The sequence below is a fragment of the Scyliorhinus canicula genome, chromosome 4, assembly GCF_902713615.1.
Source record: "Scyliorhinus canicula chromosome 4, sScyCan1.1, whole genome shotgun sequence".
NCBI lineage: Eukaryota > Metazoa > Chordata > Chondrichthyes > Carcharhiniformes > Scyliorhinidae > Scyliorhinus > Scyliorhinus canicula.
The window spans coordinates 70,686,665-70,703,861 of NC_052149.1; positions in this window are offsets into that span (position 1 = coordinate 70,686,665).

Consider the following 17,197-nt stretch of genomic DNA (forward strand, 5'->3'; position numbering starts at 1 on the left):
AAAAACGAAGCTTTATTGTCCTGAGAGGGTGAATGAGGGGTTCCACCAAGAGAAGGGGTTTGTTTATTCTGCATTTTGGAGAACTAGTTCCCATGGGGAGGTGGTTAGGGGGCGTGGGGCTGCCCCATAATGGGAAACCCCATTGACTGGCCAGCGTAGCAGAGAATCCCGCCGGCGTGATGAGGCAGAAATGTGGCGCGGGGGGGGCAGAGCATCCCGCCCCTGGTCTTTCAATGTGTGTTTTACATTTGCTCAAATTGAATATTAGAGAAAAAAATGGCTTTCAAAGTATAACAAAATCATAAAATAAATTCCAACATTAGTGCAGACTTTAATACCTTTTCAGTCTGATACAGGGCTGCAGTGAAGCACTGAGGAATGCTTTCTGAAGGCAATGATCGATTTGTCTTTCCAAGAATCGATATAGAAAAATAAATTACAACACTATTCCAAGAGTTTAATTTTCCAAAACTGGAAATACCTTATTTATTTGATTTTGGAGGGCAATAGCTTGCTGTGATGTTGACAAGTAAATAATGGAGCGGTGTTGTTCACTCGTTTTCTCCCCTTTTTCTTCTTTGTTGATTTGATAGACATGTTGCAATCTAGTATCACAGACTATGACAATCCCCACCTCACTCTCATAAGGATTCTTCATTTCTGAACCTAGATATTATGGCTATCTGATTATAGTGGTAGGTGGGGGAATCATGGGCCCGATTTTCGCACCCCACGCCGGGTGGGAGAATCGCGGGAGGGCTGGGCGAATCACAACACGCCGCCCTGGCAGCCCCCACGATTCTCCCACCCCCCCCAAAAATGGCATGTCGCGTTTTTCGACAGGCCGCTCGGAGAATCGCCGCTCGCCGTTTCTCACGGCGACCGGCGATTCTCTGGCCCGGATGGGCCGAGCGGCCTGCCGAACCCGACCGGTTCACGCTGGCGCCAAACACACCTGGTCGCTGCCGGCATGAACAGCGCGCGACAGGTGAGTGTGGGGCCTGTGGGGGGCGGAGGGAGGATCGAGCACCACGGGAGTGCTCAGCAGATGTCTGGCTCGCGATCAGTGCCCCCCGATCGTCGGGCCGGCGTCTGTAAACAACGCATTCTTTTCCCTCTGCCGCCCCGCAAGATCAAGCCGACATGTCGTCACTTCGGCGCCGCCGGCCGTGTCATTCCCGGCGCGCCGCTTTGACGCAAGCGTCAAGGCCGGGCGCTCGGGATTCACGCGCCGCCGCTCCTAGCCCCCCGGGGGTGGGGGAGGGGGGGAGAATAGAGGGCGAGGAGCGGCCTCCAACGCCGGAGTGAAACACTCCGGGTTTCACTCCGGCGTCGGCACTCAGTCTCCCGTTGGGAGAATCGGGCCCCACATCTTCTCTTTACAACTATTGTAATAAGAATAATAATCTTTATTGTTACAAGTAGGTTCACTTTAACACTGCAATGAAGTTACTGTTAAAAGCCCCTAGTTGCCACATTCCAGCGCCTGTTCGGGTACATGGAGGGAGAATTCAGAATGTCCAGTTCACCTAACAGACGTCGAACGGGACTTGTGGGAGGAAGCCGGAGCATCCAGAGGAACCCACGCAGACACGGGAGAACGAGCAGACTCCGCACAGACAGTGACCCAACCCGGAAATCGAACCTTGGACCCTGGAGCTGTGGAGTAACAGCGCTACCCGCTGTGCTACCATGCTGCCCATAGTCACGAGGAGTCCCGAAAAGGTTAGACCAAATTGTTTTATTTTAAAGCACAGTAAAGATGCAAAGCGGCAGAGAGCACTCGTGACCATTCGAAGATGCTTGTTCCCTTCTGGGCTGTCTTTTATTGGGTGAAATGAATGAGCCACGCTGTTGGGCCTCTGTCCCTCAGTACGGAGCTCGGATCCCATGAGTCCCATGGGGAGATCAATTGGGTCATTCCGGTGGGTCACATGGGGGTTACAACAGTTCTCCCTCCTGAAGTTTGCAAGCGCCTCTGACATTGAGGGTAGAGGAAGCCACCTTCTTCGGTTCTCCCACTGTTGCACCTCTGGCTGTTGTGGGGCTGGTCTGCCGGGGGGGTGGGGGGGGGGGGAGTGTGTAACACATTGGGAGTGTTGCTTCCGTGCTGACCGTCTGGGAGGGGGGTGGAACGGAGTCAGTGACCTCCCTGGCTATTGTCCAAAACCATGGATGCTTGTGTCACCATGTCGGATCCTGAGTCTTCCACTGCTTGCATCTGTGTCTGGGCACCTCTGGTGAATCACATTCCGTGTAATTCACACTGTTGTTATATGATGTGCTGTATTCATGTTAGCTCGGTATATGAGCAGTTGCGCAGCTCTGCCCATAGGGGGAGATGAGGAGTTTGTACTGGGCTCCACCCTTGGCTCTGCCCATGGCTCCGCCCATGGCTCCTCCCACTAACCGGAAGTATAAAGCTTTGCAGCCTTGAGCCTGCCTGCCAGTTCATCACGTCACAGGCAGGCTCTGTTGTAAGACTATTAAAACCACTGTTCACTTCCAACCACGTGTCTTGTGAATTGATGGTCACATCAATTTAATAGTCTTAGGAAACTAGAAGAAAATGACTAAGGAAACGACTATGGAATCAGCCCTCAAACCTGAATGACTAGAACTCGACCCGCAGGCTGCAGAGGCAAGAGAAATCTTTCAACACTGGCTCAGATGTTTTAAGGCCTACCTGGCTGAATCAAGTACTCCAGAAACTACAGAGGAGCAGAAACTCAGTCTACTGCACGCAAGGGTGAGCCACCGTATATCTACTCAACTCGATAGTACTAACTCGTATACGGGAGCCCTAGCCATGCTAGATCGAATGTACATGAGGCCCATCAATGAGGTCTACGCGCGCCATATTTTTACGACCCGCCGCCAGCGCCCCGCGGAGTTGTTGGAAGAATTCCTGCGGGACTTAAAGACTTTAGCTCGGGATTGTAATTACCAGGCTGTATCAGCCGAACAGCACATGGAGCTCGCCGTCAGGGATGTGTACAAGGCAGGCCTCGGATCAAACTATGTACGCCAGCGGTTGCTCGAAAAAGGGGCCCAGAGTCTAGAGGACACGGTAGAATTGGCTACCACCATGGAGGTCTCGTTCCGCAGCCTCACCTCATTCCCTGCGGACCAAGCGACCCCATCCTGGGCCCCCGACCAGCGACTTCCCCAGGCCTGCGCCGCGCGGCCACCACGCAGCTCCAGGGTGCCATTTTTGCGGGCAGCCCCAGCACCCACGGCAGTATTGCCCGGCCCGTAATGCAACCTGCAGCAGCTGCGGTCGCAAGGGACACTATGCCCGGGTCTGCCTGGCAAAGCAGGCCCCATCTCCTAACTGGAGCCTGCAGCCTCCCAGAGCACTCGTTTTCAAACTCCACATGCCCGCAGGCCCCGAAATGCTGCGGCCTGTACTCCGAATCCGCCCCCAAATGATAATTGCGACTCGTGGGGGCCACCATCTTGGCAACCCCCCTCCACGCGGCCGGCCACGTGCGACACATGGGTGCCGCCATCTTGGGATCCTTCCTCTCCTCACTCAGAAAATCGCCTCGAAGGCTACGAACTCAGAGGGCAGTCATCACGGGCCCACTCCAGCACAGCTGATCGAGCTGCCGACTACCCGCAACTCAGCGCGGTGACGTTGGACCTGTCGCGTCCAAAAACATCTCCGCAACTCCATGATGACCGTTGAAATCAACGGGTACAGTACACCGTGCCTCTTCGACTCCGGGAGCACCGAGAGCTTCGTACACCCAGATCTGGTAAGACGCTGTTCACTCCCTATCTTCCCTGCACGGCAAACTATCTCCCTCGCTTCGGGCTCTCACTCTGTTTTTTAAAAAAATAATTTTATTGAGATTTTCAAAAAATATCAAAAACAGAAAATAACAAGAAAACAGTATTAACAACAACAAAAAGAAAAACACAATAACCCCCAAAACCAAACCCCCCCCCCCCCCCCACCAGTAACTCCAAAAAGAAGAAATGATAAGCACTCGGCATATTCAATAAACACATATATACATTTCTCCCTTCCCCCGAAACAAACGGCCCCCCGTCCCCTCCACTCCCTCCCTCCCTTCCCCCCCGGCTCTCACTCTGTTCACCTCCAAGGGTCACGGTCGCGACCCTAACGATCCAGGGCACTAGCTACTCTAACTTCCAGCTGTACGTGCTCCCTGAACTCTGCACCCCACTCCTACTGGGACACGACTTCCAGTGCAACCTGAAAAGCCTCACACTCAGCTTCGGCGGGCCCTTGCCCCCGCTCACTATTTGCAGCCTTTCTATGCTAAAAATCGACCCCCCCTCCACTCTTTGCCAATCTCACGCCGGACTGCAAACACGTAGCCACTCACAGCAGGCGGTATAGCCTGCAGGACAGGGTGTTTATCAGAACCGAGGTCCATAGGCTCCCACGTGAGGGGATCATAGAGGCCAGTAGCAGTCCCTGGAGAGCTCAGGTGGTGGTCGTCAAGACCGGGGAAAAATTCCGAATGGTAGTGGATTATAGCCAAACCATTAATCGGTTCACGCTCCTCGATGCATACCCCCTCCCCAGGATTGCAGACATGGTGAATCAGATCGACCACTATCGCGTCTTCTCCACGGTTCTGAAGTCTGCATACCACCAGCTTCCAATCCGCCCGGAGGACCGCCACTTCACGGCGTTTGAGGCCGACGGCCGCCTCTTCCACTTCCTCCGGGTTCCCTTTGGCGTCACAAATGGGGTCTCGGTGTTCCAACGAGCAATGGACCGAATGGTGGACCAGTACGGGCTGGTCACCATCTGCGGCCATGATCAGCAGGACCACGACTCTAACCTCCATCGATTTCTCCAAACTGCCCAGAAACTTAATCTTACTTACAACATGGAGAAATGCGTTTTCCGCACAACTAGGCTAGCCATCCTTGGCTATGTCGTGGAAAACGGAGTCCTGGGCCCCGACCCGGACCGTATGCGCCCCCTCTTACAACTCTCTCTCCCTCATTGTCCCAGGGCCCTCAAAAGGTGCCTGGGGTTTTTCTCATATTATGCCCAGTGGGTCCCTCAGTATGCGGACAAAGCCCGCCCACTATTTAAGGCCACACTCTTCCATCTATCGCATGAGGCTCGTCAGGCCTTCACTCATATCAAGGAGGACATGGCCAAAGCGGCCATGCGGGCGGTGGATGAATCCGTCCCCTTTCAGGTTGAGAGCGATGCCTCAGAGGTTGCTCTTGCAGCCACACTAAATCAGACAGGGAGACCAGTCGCCTTCTTCTCCCGAACCCTCTCCGCTTCGGAACTTCGACACTCCTCGGTCGAAAAGGAAGCACAAACCATCGTGGAAGCTATACGACACTGGAGGCAGTACCTCGCAGGTAGGAGGTTCACCCTCAACACCGACCACAGATCGGTTGCCTTTATGTTTGACAACACACAAAGGGGCAAAATTAAAAACGGTAAGATCCTACGGTGGAGGATCGAACTCTCCACCTACAAGTACGATATCATGTACCGACCGGGGAAGCTCAACAAGCCCCCAGATGCCCTGTCCCGCGGAATGTGTGCAGCGTGCAAGACGACCGCCTCAAAGCTATCCACAATGACCTCTGCCACCCGGGGGTCACCTGGCTCGCTCACTACATCAAAGCCTGAAACCTGCCTTTCTCCACCGAGGAGGTAAAAGCCATCACCAGGGATTGCCCGATCAGCGCAGAGTGCAAACCGCACTTCTATAGACCAGATAAGGCCCACCTGGTCAAGGTCTCCCGGCCCTTTGAACGCCTAAGTATTGATTTCAAAGGGCCACTCCCCTCGACCAATAGGAATGTGTACGTCCTGAACGTAATAGACGTGTTCTCCCGCTTCCCCTTTGCTATCCCGTGCCCCAATATGACCTCCCACACAGTCATTAGGGCCCTGCATAGTATCATCACCCTGTTTGGTTTCCCCAGCTATGTGCACAGCGACAGGGGTTCGTCCTTCATGAGCGACGAGCTGCGTCAGTACCTGCTCGACAAGGGCATAGCCTCGGGTAGGACTACCAGCTATAACCTTAGGGGGAACGGGCAGGTGGAGAGGGAGAACACGACGGTCTGGAAGACCGTCCTATTGACCCTCCGGTCCAGGAAGCTCCTGACCTCTCATTGGCAGGAGGCCCTCCTCGACGCGCTCCATGCTATTCGGTCCCTTCTATGTACGGCCACCAACCAGACACCTCACGAGCGGCTATTTGTTTTTTCCAGGGGCACTACCACGGGGGTTTCGCTCCCAGTATGGTTGAAGACACCGGGTCCGTTCTCCTCCGGAAGCACGTCCGGACCCACAAAACTGACCCACTCGTTGAGAGAGTGCTCCTACTCCACTCGACCCCCAATACGCGTTCATTGAATACCCTGACGGCCGTCAGGACACTGTTTCCCTCCGGGACCTGGCGCCTGCAGGATCCTACTCCGACACTACTTCCGCCGAGGTACCCCTCACACTATACCCCTCTCAGCCCCCGGCGCCCCCACGCCTGTAGGTCCGCTGCCCGTGCTCCGCGCCCCCGCGCCCTTAGGTTTCCGGCACTCCCCGTCACCAGTCGAACCAGTCGGATACGAAGCTCTGACAGAATCACCCCCTGAGTCCACCATCATACCTTCGCCGACCGCCACCAGAAGAGGCTGCAACCCCGGTGTTTCATCAATCCCAGAGGACGACTCGGCTGCCGGATCGACTCAATTTGTAATTTATAATCTGTAATTTGTTATTTGTAGACACATCACCCCCGCTGGACTTGATTTTTTTTACAGGGGGTGAATGTGGTGAATCGCGTTCCGCGTAATTCACACTGTTGTTATATGATGTGCTGTATTCATGTTAGCTCGGTATACGAGCAGTTGCGCAGCTCTGCCCATAGGGGGAGATGAGGTGTTTGTACTGGGCTCCGCCCATGGCTCCTCCCACTAACCGGAAGCATAAAGCTTTGCAGCCGTGAGCCTGCCTGCCAGTTCATCACGTCGCAGGCAGGCTCTGTTGTAAGACTATTAAAACCACTGTTCACTTCCAACCACGTGTCTTGTGAATTGATGGTCAGATCAGCACCTAGGGGATGTTGCCCCTTCGGTGATGGGTAAGAGGGATGAAAGGTTGGCTCATCCAGCGAGGTAGGTCCTGATGCTAGCTCCCTGCTCTGGAGGTGACCTATATGTTTTGCGTGTTTTCACCGTGTATGATACCAGTTCAGTCGATTCCACTAAAGACACCGGGCATTGTTTCTGACGATCCGGATGTATACCGTGTCCCCCGGACAAAAACCTCTGTCCTGTGTACGTCTGCTTCGGTACTGTCTCTGGAGAATTTGGGGCTGGATTCTCCGCTGTCAGGATTCTCCGTTGTGCTGGCAATCCGGGGCTGCCCACAATGGGAAACCCCACTGGCCGGCTGGCGAGATGGAGAATCCCGCCCCTTGTCTCTCCTCGACCTTCCCACTAATATTGGGGAACGTCAGGCTAAAGTGTCTGTCTTCGGCCCATCAGCCTGTGCCACTCCAGTCGTTATGTGTGGCGTGGTACGGTAGCTAAATATAAACCGCGCCAACCTCATTCCCAAGGATCCTGTGGTCTGCTTCCTCATGCCCCTCTTGAACATCAGTACTGTCCGCCCTGCCAGACCATTTGAAGAGGGGTGGTATGGTATAGTCCGAATGTGCTTTACCCCATTTGACTTCATGAAGTGCGAGAACTCTTCGCGAGTAAAAGGGTGCCATTGTCTGTGACCAGTACCTCTGGGATGCTATGGGTACTAAATGAGAGGCGTATCTTCTTGATGGTAGCCCTCAAAGTGTTGGACGGCATTTGATGGACGTCTAACCATTTGAAATGGGCATCCATTATCAGCAGGATCATCGAGCTTTGAAAGGTCGTAGTGTGTTAGCAGGCCAGAGGATGACAGTTGCTAATTCATGTTGGGCAAATGCCTCTTGTGACACCCTCCCTGCCCAGTCCTGGTGTTTTTTCAGTAGCTCCCAACAGCGGTGCGAGGACAGTCGCCAATTTCGGGATGAGTTTCCCAAAATTCATGAGTTCTCATAACAACCGCAGTTCGGTTGTGTTCTCGGGCGTGGGGTCTTGCTTGATAGCCCATACCTTCTCCTCCACTGGGTGCATGCCTTGCCCATTGACTCGGTAACCTCTTTTGTGTGAAAAATGCACTTGCCCCTTTTAAGGCGGACACCTGCCTAAGAAAACTGGTGGAGGACGTCCTCTAAGTTGCTTCGGTGCTCCTTTTCGGTGGCTCCAGTGATCAGGATATCATCCAAGAAAACTGCCGCCCTTGGAAGACTTACGGACATTTCCCTAGGACCTTGTATAATCCCCCAGTGCCATCCTGAAAATCTGCTGCCAGTCCAGGCGGAGCCTCTGCAGCCAGTCACGGCCCGATAAACTGAGTCTGGGCACATACAACTATCAGAGGCAATTGGATAGATTGCTGTCTGTAGGCAACTGGAGTCATTGTTGTGCACACAATAGCCAATGGTTCTCCCGTACACGTTGACAAATGCGCCTCCGTATCCTTCAGGCCTAGGCATTGGATTCCCGTTCCGACCTTCAGGAACATCGGCTGTCCTATTACCGAGATCACAGTTCCAGTGTCAAGTTCCATTACGAGTGGGTGACCATTGGGGGGGGGGGGTGAGATTTTGGGGGGGGGGGGGGTATGGCGCGGTGATGCAGATAAACTGCATGCACTCGTCCTCGTCCGGGTGCACCAGGTGGAAAGCCCTGGCTCGAGGCAGGCGTGACTCCAACCAGGGCAGCATGCTTGTTGGCTGATTTGGTATTCCTGGTCCCTGTGGTTCCTCTAACTACAGGTGCAGCACCTCTGTGAGTCCTCCTCCAGGGGTTTGGGGAGGCATCTCACCTGGCTGTAGTGGCCCTGGGTCAATGGGCCTGGCCTGACATTGCTTGGCAATGGCTGGGTTCTAGAGGCTCTGTTTGTGGGGGTCACCATTTTCCTGAATGTGGTGGTGGTGGGGGGGGGGGGGGGGGCACTATTTACCTTCATCTCTGAAGAGCCCTGGAGCTCCTGGACTCCCTTCTCTGTGCTTTCACGTCATAGAGAGGTCTCTTTGACCATTTTCAGGTCCAAAGATGGTTTAGCCAGCGATTTCCGTGGGTGGCCATGTTCTTGACTCTGTATACAAGGTGGTCCCTCAGTATCTCCGGTAGGGATGGCCCATAACCACAGTGCTCAGCCAACTTGTGTAAGTATGCCAACAATTCTGTAATGGACTCCCCAGATTCTCTCGGCTATATTGAACCTGCACGTTTGGACAATGATCTACGACTTGGGGTCAAATTGGTCAAAAGCTTTGGAGTCTGGGGCCGCAGGATAGGTCAGGCTTTTTATGACAATAAAAGTAGGGCCCCCACAGGCGGTCAGGAGTATTATCTTCTGGTGGTCATCCCCTCTAATGGCATTTGTCCTGAAAAAGTAACACATTTGCTCAAAGTACTGAGCCCAGTTTTCGATACTTGCTATACTATACTCAAAAGAATCTCCTGTTCTAACCTTGCTCCTCTGTAGCGAGATGCAGCCATGGTCTGGATGTCCAGCAGCATCGCCTGTAGTTCCGTTTTGTCATCATCACCAATATTGTAGTCACAAGGAGTCCCAGTAAGGTTAGACCCAACTGTTTTATTTTAATGCACAGCGGCGGAGAACACAACTAGTCCCAGCCAGGGTCGGTTCCTTTCTGAGCTGGCTTTCTCAGTGAAATTAACGAGCTCCACTGTTGGGCCTCCACCCCTCAGCAGGGAGATTATATTCCACAAGCCCCACGGGGAGATCAGTTGGCTGGTTCCTGTGGGTTTCATGGGGTTAACAACAACCAATTTTACTAGTCCTGAGTGTTTTGGAGTGGGGGCAATGACCCCCACCTGAACTATACATGTCATCCCAACTTCCACTGTCTGAGTCACCTTGATATTGATATTTTGCTGGTATCTGGTTTATTGCAAAAAGCAATTAGAGCAGTAATTCCTGTGGTCGGTCCCATTCTGCCAGCTCTACCTAACATTTGAATGCCAGGCTTGCAGGAAGCAGGTGAAACTCCTGCTGCACACCCTGGAAATGCAAAGCTAGTCTGTCCACTGCTTCACTTGGTCTTCCTTGCCTCTTCCTTGGATCATCTGGCCAGAACCTCTGCAGAGGCTGCTCTGACACTAATTTGTAGGGAGAGCATCTGTACATCCTCTCAGTACGTCTCTACACACCAACAATACCAAAATCAAGATCTCCGTGAAGTTGCCGATTACAGGTTAAAATTCATAAATGTTGATACCTAATGTAAAAATCTTTAAAGATTTGCTATTGTGAATATCCGCTTATTAAATGATGCTGTATATTTTCTGAATGTAGTTGCATTAGTATGACGGATGTGGTTCTCTTTAAGCCATAAAAGCTTTTGCTCAGATTTTACTTCTGCAAGATGTTTAGAAGTAAATGGATAAACGTATTGATGTAATGTGAGATGTAAACCCCGCAACTCTTTCTTCAGTGCTCTACTGAGTGTGATCAACATGCAGAGAATAAACAGCAAAAGGAACTGAAGTCTATTTCTCAGCTCTCCAGCTCTCTTCACACAGCTTGACATTCACTTCCATACTGGGACATTAATGAAGCTGTTACTCCTTTCTTTAATTTCTCCTGCACCATTCATTGACCCGTACATGAAGAGAGACCTGCCCTTGAGCTTGCCCTATGTGGTGAATGTAACTCCGTAATTCACACTGTATTGTATATATATATGAGACCATGCATTGATAAACGCAGTTGCGTTGCCCGACCACTATGGGGAGTAGCGCTGGGAATGCTTAGGAGTTTGTACAGGGCTCCACCCTTGGCTCCGCCCACGACTCCTCCCCCTGGACTGCTGTATAAATACCAATGCTCAGAGCCAGTCATTCAGTTCATCGAGAGTTCAACGTGGAACAGGCTGGCTCTGTTGTAAGTAGTTTAAAACCACTGTTCATATCATAAAGCACGTGTCTAGTGAATTGATAGTTCCATCAATTTAATCTACTTAAGAAACAGTCAGGATCAATCATGGAATCAGCCCTCAAGCCTGAGCGACTGGAACTCGACCCGCAGGATGCAGAGGCAAAATAAATTTTTTCTCATTGGCTGCGGTGTTTTAAAGCCTACCCGGCGGAAGCAAGCACAGCCGAAACAACAGAGGAGCAGAAACTGAGCCTACTGCACGCGAGGGTGAGCCACAGAATCTCTACTCAACTAAACTGTGCCGGTTCGTATACTGAAGCCCTAGCGCTACTCAACAAAATGTATGTAAGACCTGTAAATTAGGTCTACGCACGACACGTGTTTACTACTCGCCGCCAGCGGCCTACGGAATCACTCGCAGAATTCCTGAGAGAGCTTAAAACTTTATCTAGTGACTGTAATTACCAGGCGGTTACCGCGGCAGAACATAGAGAACTTGCTGTACACGATGCCTTTGTTGCGGGCCTTAGGTCAAATTACGTGCGCCAACGATTGCTGGAAAAGGGGGCCCTAAATCTTGAAGGGACTGTTGAACTTGCTACCACTATGGAGGTCTCCTTCCGCAGCCTCACCTCGTTCCCCGCGGACCCCGCGACCCCGTCATGGGCCCCCGACCAGCGACTCCCCCTGGCCTGCGCCACGCGGCCGCCCAGCCACAATGCTGCCCCAGCCTGCCACTTTTGCGGCCAGGATCAGCACTCGCGGCAGCACTGCCCGGCCCGCAACGTGACCTGCAACAGCTGCGGGCGAAAAGGACACTATGCCAGAGTGTGTCTGGCGAAGAAAGCCCCAGCCTCTAGCCCTCCCACGGCTCAAAGCACTCGTTCCCTGAATTCACAGGCCCGCAGGCCCCGAAATGCTGCAGCCTGTGTGCCGACTCCGCCCCCACCGGACATGTGCGACTCATGGGGGCGGTCATCTTGGCAATCCTCCTCCATGCGGCCGGCCATGTGCGACTCATGGGGGTGGCCATCTTGGCAATCCTCCTCCATGCGGCCGGCCATGTGCGGCTCATGGGGGCAGCCATCTTGGCAATCCTCCTCCATGCGGCCGGCCATGTGCGACTCATGGGGGTGGCCATCTTGGCAATCCTCCTCCATATGGCCGGCCATGTGCGACTCATGGGGGCAGCCATCTTGGGATCCATCCCCTTCAAACTCTGAAACTCACCTCGATGACTACGAACTCGGAGAGCAGTCATCACGGGGCCACTCCAGCACTGCTGATCGAGCCGCCGACGACCCGCAACTCAGCGCAGTCACTCTGGACCAATCGCGCCCGAAGCATCTGCGAAACCCGATGGCGACGGTCCAAATGAACGGGTACAGCACGCCGTGCCTTTTCGACTCTGGGAGCACTGAGAGCTTCATACACCCAGATCTGGGAAGACGCTGTTCTCTCCCCGTTTTCCGCGCATGGCAAACTATCTCCCTCGCTTCGGGCTCCCACTCTGTCCAGATCCAAGGGCGCACCGCCGCGACGCTCACAATCCAAGGTGCTAGCTATGCCAAATTCCAGCTCTACGTCCTGCCCGAACTCTGCGCCCCACTCTTATTAGGCCTTGATTTCCAGTGTAATCTCAAGAGTCTGACCCTCAGTTTCGGCGGACCCCTACCCCCACTCACTATCTGCAGCCTAGCCACGTTGCGAATCTCCCCCCCCTCCTCTCTTTGCCAACCTCACCCCGGACTGTAAACCCATAGCCACCCACAGCAGGCGGTACAGCCTGCAGGATAGGGTGTTCCTCCAATCGGAGGTCCGAAGGCTTCTCAGTGAGGGGATCATAGAGGCCAGCAACAGCCCCTGGAGAGCTCAGGTGGTGGTCGTCAAGTCCGGGGAAAAATTCTGTATGGTTGTCGACTATAGTCAGACCATAAATAGATTTACGCTCCTTGACGCGTATCCCCTCCCCAGGATTGCAGACATTGTAAACCAGATCGCCCAGTATCGGCTCCTTTCCACGGTGGATCTTGTTGCTCGTTCTGGGTGAGTGTGTTTAACACTCAATTTGGCTCTGTTTCGTTACTTAGCTCTGGAGTCGCCAGGTATCGTTAAGATACCGCCACAGGTTTTAAGGTCAAGTTCAAAGCAATAAAACCATACACCAATTAGTAAGTTCAAACAACTGAGTTTATTATAATACAATTATAATACTACCCATGCACACGCTAAGAGGATTAAACTATTCCTACCACTAAATAAACCAATACTTATCTCAAAGGGAACTGCCGGATCAGGGGACAAGGCCCCTTGCTCTGCTCTGGTCTGCAGACTTCAGGTTGGTATAGGTTAAAAAGGAGTCAGGAGTGTCTATCTCTGGTAGCGATCGTTCTGAGACACTTACTTGCTGGCGGCTGCTGTCCCAAACCTCTCCTCTCTCTCGTTCAAGGTCTTCTTTGGCAAAAGCTGGTCGAGATGCTGGTCCAGAGAGGAGGGCTGGTTAAGAAGAACGAACTAAGTGTGGGACCTGTCTTTTATAGATCCTAGGGCTTCGCGCCCTTGTGGGCGGTCCCTTTACCTGCTCGGAATCGATTGGGTCTCTTCCCAATCGATTTGTTTGAATCCCCCCAATACTGAGGCTGTCTCTCGGCTACTGGGCGGGCCTTCAGGTGCTTTGTTTTCGAACCCCGCTGGTGCCGGGGTGTCTGGTTTCCCATACACTGTTGCAATCACTTCTCTATTTGTGTCCATTGTCCCTGGGATCGTTCCATTGCTATGTTAACTATCCCGGAGATTGTCTCATTAGTATGCGGAATGTTCGTATCGGTGCTGTTTGCTCTCTTAGCAGACAGAATACACATTGGCTTGGTGCAGCCTGCTTGTGCTGCAAACATTGTCCATTTTAACCTGCAAGCTTTACGTTCCTCCATTTTGTATTGAGGGAATGGCCAACTTCGGTGGCTACAATCTGAAGTCTGCATACCACCAGCTCCCAATCCACCCGGAGGATCGCCACTACACGGCATTCGAGGCCGATGGCCGCCTCTTCCATTTCCTCCGGGTCCCCTTCGGCGTCACTAACGGGGTTTCGGTGTTCCAACGAGCAATGGACTGAATGGTGGACCAGTACGGGCTGCGGGCCACGTTTCCGTACTTGGACAATGTCACCATCTGTGGCTATGACCAGCAGGACCACGACGTCAACCTCTACCGTTTTCTCCAGACGGCTCAAAAATGAAACCTCACTTATAACAAGGAGAAATGCGTTTTCCGCACAACCAGACTAGCCATCCTCGGCTATGTCGTGGAAAACGGAGTCCTGGGCCCAGACCCGGACCGTATGCGCCCCCTCTTAGAACTCCCCCTCCCTCATTGTCCCAAGGCCCTCAAACGGTGCTTGGGTTTCTTTTCCTATTATGCCCAGTGGGTCCCTCAATATGCAGACAAAGCCCGCCCACTATTTAAGGCCACACTATTTCCCCGTTCAGCTGAGGCGTGCCAGGCCTTCAACTGCATCAAGGAGGACATCGCCAAGGCGGCCATGCGGGCGGTGGATGAATCCACTCCATTTCAGGTTGAGAGCGACGCCTCAGAGGTAGCTCTAGCAGCCACCTTAAATCAGGCAGGAAGGCCAGTTGCATTTTTCTCCCGTACCCTCTCCGCTTCGGAACTCCGACACTCGGCAGTCGAAAAAGAAGCACAAGCGATTGTGGAGGCTATTCGTCACAGGAGCCACTACCTCGCAGGTAGAAGGTTCACCCTCATCACCGACCAACGATCAGTTGCCTTTATGTTTGACAACTCGCAAAGGGGCAAAATTAAAAACGATAAAATCCTGCGGTGGAGGATCGAACTCTCCACCTATAGCTACGATATTAAGTATCGACTGGGGAAGCTCAACGAGCCCCCAGATGCCCTATCGCGCAGATCGACCGCCTGAAAGTCATCCACAACGACCTGTGCCACCCGGGGGTCACCCGGCTCGCCCACTACATCAAAGCCCGAAATCTGCCTTTCTCCACTGAGGAGGTAAAAGCCGTCACCAGAGACTGCCCGATCTGTGCGGAGTGCAAACCGCACTTCTATAGACCAGACGGGGCCCACCTGGTCAAAGCTTCTAGGCCCTTTGAATGCCTTGTGATCGATTTCAAAGGGCCACTCCCCTCAACTAACAGGAACGTTTACTTCTTAAACATCATAGATGAGTTCTCCCGCTTCCCATTTGCTTACCCGTGCCCCGATATGACCTCCCACACCGTCATTCGGGCCCTGCATAGTATCTTCACCCTGTTTGGTTTCCCCAGCTACGTGCACAGCGACCGGGGTTCGTCCTTCATGAGTGACGAGCTGCGTCAGTACCTGCTCGAAAAGGGCATCGCCTCGAGCAGGACTACCAGCTACAACCCCAGGGGGAATGGGCAGGTGGAAAGGGAGAACGCAACGGTCTGGAAGACCGTCCTACTGACCCTCTGATCCAGGAATCTCCAAGTCTCCCATTGGCAGGAAGTCCTCCCAGACGCGCTCCACGCTATCAGGTCCCTCTTATGCACAGCGACCAATCAGACCCCTCACAAGTGGCTCTTTAGTTTTTCCAGGGGCATTACCAGGGGGTCTCACTTCCGGCATGGCTAAAGACACCGGGCTCTGTACTCCTCAGGAAGCACGTCAGGGTGCACAAAACTGACCCCCTTGTAGAGAAGGTGCGCCTGCTTCACTCCAACCCCCAGTACGCCTTTGTCGAGTTCCCTGACGGCCGTCAGGACACCGTATCCCTCCGGGACCTTGCACCCACCAGATCCAGCATCCCCTCTTTCACTGCAGACTCACCCTACACCCCACCCAGCCGCCCCCTCGGGCTCCCGAGCCCACTAGCTCGCTGCATTTTTTCCGCGCAACCCAGCTGCCCCCTCGCGCTCCCGAGCCCACTAGCTCGCTCCACCTGTTCCGCGCGCCCACACCGGCTAACCCCCAGCGCCCCCAGTCCCCAGTCGAACCAGACGGGTATGGAGGTCGGATGAGATCTTCCCTGGAGTCCGCCATCGTACCCCAACCCACAACACCCGTCCAGCCACCGCAAGAGGCTGCAACCCCAGTGCTCCGTAGATCGCAGCGGACAGTTCAACCACCGGACAGACTCAATTTATGAACCACCACCCCCGCCGGACTTGATTTTTTTGTAGGGGGTGAATGTGGTGAATGTAACTCCGTAATTCACACTGTATTGTATATACATGAGACCATGCATTGATGAGCGCAGTTGCGTTGCCCGACCACTAGGGGGAGTAGCGCTGGGAATGCTTAGGAGTTTGTACAGGGCTCCACCCTTGGCTCCGCCCACGACTCCTCCCCCTGGACTTCTGTATAAATACCAATGCTCAGAGCCAGTCGTTCAGTTCATCGAGAGTTCAACGTGGAACAGGCTGGCTCTGTTGTAAGTAGATTAAAACCACTGTTCATATCTTAAAGCACGAATCTAGTAAATTGATGATTCCATCACCCTATTACTGCTTGTGATCTTAGATAGGAAGCACCATCAGTTCTAAAGACATACAAGTATTTAAGTAAATAGGAGGGAAGACCCGAAGAGAAGGAGGATACATGAAGAAACTTAGATCTTTTGTTGTGCATTTTTAGTACAGCTGTCCTGTAGATCTCAGTGTATACGTCAGTAAGGCATACAAGATGACCCCATTTCTTTTTGCACCAAAATGCATGTTTAGGGCTATTCTCAGTAGAGAAATTGGCCCCACCCCCGCCCGTTTTTCAGCTGTCAAATGCATGTTTAGGCTGCACTCACAGTGGGAGTTGACCTCAGTCTTACAGCTCCGAGATAAATGTTATGCTTGCGTTACAAGTTCGTGCATGGGATCAATCAGCAATACGGGCCATGTTGGCAAGAAGGTATGCAAGCGTTTAAGACATCCCCACACAGAGCAGTCCATGCACGCTGACTGAAGAGAAATGGGTCCTCCTGTACCAACATTTAATAATTGACATGTAAGGAAATCATGGGGGAAAAAATACATTTCAAGTATTTTTCAAAGCTTCAAAGGTCAACTTAAATGCTGTGACCAAAGGTATATTTTTATTCTTTTGCTCCATTATCTGATTGAGTTTAGGCTGATGGGTGCGATTTAACATGTAAAAAACAGTCCCGTTTTGGGCACAAATAGCAGGGTCTTTCTCGGCGCTACAGGGCTCTGGTGTTTTTTTGGCCTCCGCAAG